Here is a 3,422-nt window from a genome sequence, read left to right as displayed (position 1 = left end):
AAAAATGAGAAAAATTAGAAAGAAATTGAAAAAGAAAAATGGAGCTCTTAAAAAATATAAAAAGATCATAAAAAGTTGCGAGTTCTCTAAAAAAGAGGATAAAAAAGATAAAAATGGAAAGATCGCATTACAACCTATTGGAAGATTATTCAAAATTAGTTTACCAATTAGATATTAATCTGAAATGATTAAAGTGAGTCATAATTTTACTGGAACTGTAAATTGTATAGGTCGTATGTGTGTGTGTCTGTGGGGGGGTCTGCTTATACACTGATTTTTTAACGTGTCAAGAAAAAAGGCTTGCAAATATATTTTTGGCATCAGGAGTTACGTGTCGTTATAAGTTAAGTTGGGGGTTGGGTGATAGATTAATGCAGACATATTCATACCGAGACATACATCCGTATACATGCATACTACAGAGTCTACATATACATACACACGTGTGCAACAGCGATACACACACACACACACACACACACACACACACACACATATATATATATATATATATACATACAAGAAAATACACACATGCAAGAATACACAATTATATGTATAGATACACAAACAATCGCAGGTGTATATATATATATATATATATATATATATATATATATATATATATATATATATCTATATATATCAACATATTAATTTACATATACACCGACATATATACATATGTACACAATGAATAGATACAGACGGACATCTACTAAAATAAACATACGTACAGAGATACTATTATACAGACATAAGTATATATTTAAGTAAATAAAATGAATTATATTTAAGTTAAAATTTGCGATTAAAAACCATTATGGAATTATTAAAGAATTATATATATATATATATATATATATATATATATATATATATATATATATATATATATATATATATATATATATTATTATTATTATTATTATTATTATTATTATTATTATTATTATTATTATTATTATTGGCAAACAAAGCTATAGATTGCGTAAACCACGAAAGCCGCAGACCGAGCTGCGTGTGACGTGGTGGTTAAGTAAGCGTGTTTCTTGTCTCGGATGTAAGTGCCTCAGGTTTATAATCCTGAGTTCCGATATGTTCCACTGATGAATCTTATGAACGGTAAAACTCAAGTCTAGGACTGCCGGTCTACTGATTTAATGGTTTGTGTGAGTTGCGTCGTTATTTGTAAAGATAATTATACATCATCTCACATTAAAAAAAAAACAATATCAATTTTCTCTCTCGGTTAGCTTGTTGGATAACATCGTCCTACCGAGTGTAAAAGCCTAGTTGTAAAAGACATTGGTCTCAGTTCTTAGTGGTTGGATTACTGTACGTCTTGTTGTGAATCAGAAGGAGATATATTGCACAGTCGGCTCAGGTGGCTCAGGTGGCTCAGGTAGTAGGACACTCGACTCAAATACAAATGATTCGTTGTTCAAATTCTGAGTAAAGCTAAGTTGCACACAGAGGAAGACGACATTCGAGTCTAGGACTTCCGATCTGTGACTTTCATGGTTTGTGTGAGGCATTATATGATTGTGTAAATAATTATATATCATCTCACATTAAAAAGTCTAATATATATATATATATATATATATATATATATATATATATATATAATACTTGTTTATTGTTATATAAACATGCTCACATCCCGCTGCTACAAATAGCCACTTGTTTCAATCAAACAACAGATATCATCAGGCAGCGACTTGACTATTCAAAAGTTCAATGAATAATCATAATAATAATATTCAATGAATAATCATAATAATAATATTCATTGAACTTTTGAATAGTCAAGTCGCTGCCTGATGATATCTGTTGTTTGATTGAAACAAGTGGCTATTTGTAGCAGCGGGATGTGAGCATGTTTATATAACAATAAACAAGTATTATCAGCTCTTTTTATTGAGCACTATCTAACAACCTCGTTGAATTCACTAGTCCATTACTTTTGAATAAAAAACCCGAGTATATATATATATATATATATATATATATATATATATATATATATATATATATATATAAGTAGATTGTAGTTTGCTTGAATCATTGTTGAAGAAAATTATAAGGTAAAATTTAAAGCCAAGAACAATGCGAGATTTTTTTTTATATAGAGTAAAATTAAATGAAAACAAAAGAAATACATTTCGTTTTTTTTTTGTTTGTTTGTTTTTTTCTTTTTCACACAAATTTTAACTCTAAACAACAGTAATTTTTTTTTCTGTTGTATTCAATGGTGTTATGAAGTTACTGGGTCGTTGATTCAGTAACCGAAACATGTGTAACTAAGCAGATGAAACGTTAATATATATATATATATATATATATATATATATATATATATAAGTCACTGAGTGTGTGTGAGTTCCTTCCTCATAGATTCCAAAACGGATGAGCCTATCTTTTGCAAATTTTACACACTAACATTTTCATGATATCCCGTTAAAACATTTTTGTATGTGCAAAAAAAAAAAAAAAAAAGAAAAAATGTTCAAATGCCAGAAAGTTCCTTTTTGTGTATAATAATATTGTTTTAAAATAACATTAGCTCGGATAAGGCAGATTAGAATTTAAGGAAGTTGGGAAAAGTTTTAAATAAAAAACAAACTATATACTTGTTTTCCCAAAATTTGAAATACTATTTTTTTTACAAGTTTACATAATCTAAAATTATACTCATATTTAAGGAAGTTATTTAAGAAGGAGAATCATGTTTTATTAACTTTAATTTGCTTATAAAAGGTCTAGTTTAATATCCTCGTTCAAATGACGTATTATGTCAAGAAATATCAAAATAATTTCTATGAAAAATGTATTTGCGATCATGTGTAAACTGAACTTTGTTTATATATTTATTTCCAAATACGAGAGTTTTGAAATTTTTACACCAACAAGTTATAGAGTTATTTTCTGTTTGTTTCCTAAATTTATTGTTCAATTTTTCAGGTCAGAATTTAATTGCATTCTGCTGAAAAAATCATACCTAATTTTATATAGATTGTAATCTACAATATTTTCTACACAACACAAATAATATGCCATTCTTCCGATTACTGTTCTCATCTTTAGTGTTATTCTCATGACGTTTCAGCCGATGACATAGCCGACCTTCTTAAAGCGTATCTTTTTGAATCTTTCTGTCGAACTCGGAAATCTGTACAGAATTACAAACGGAACCTTTTATTTAATCAACTGAAGAAAGTCGAAGGTTATATGACTGTGTTACAAAGCCTGTGCACTTCTAGGAGGCCTACTGTTCCAGGTTTTGATTTCTATCTTTGAGAATGTGTTAGTTTATTGCTAATCGCCTGAGGCGCCTCTATCAAAGAATGCCGACAGGGATGGCCAGGCATTTTTTGTATGCCAGAGTGCTCCCATCTCATGGCCGCTTTCCATTTTCC

The sequence above is a fragment of the Euprymna scolopes genome, chromosome 2 (genome assembly GCF_053919585.1).
Source record: "Euprymna scolopes isolate OS-2025 chromosome 2, ASM5391958v1, whole genome shotgun sequence".
NCBI classification, from domain to species: domain Eukaryota; kingdom Metazoa; phylum Mollusca; class Cephalopoda; order Sepiida; family Sepiolidae; genus Euprymna; species Euprymna scolopes.
The sequence above is the reverse complement of the archived record's forward strand: the minus strand, read 5'-3'. Positions refer to the sequence as shown.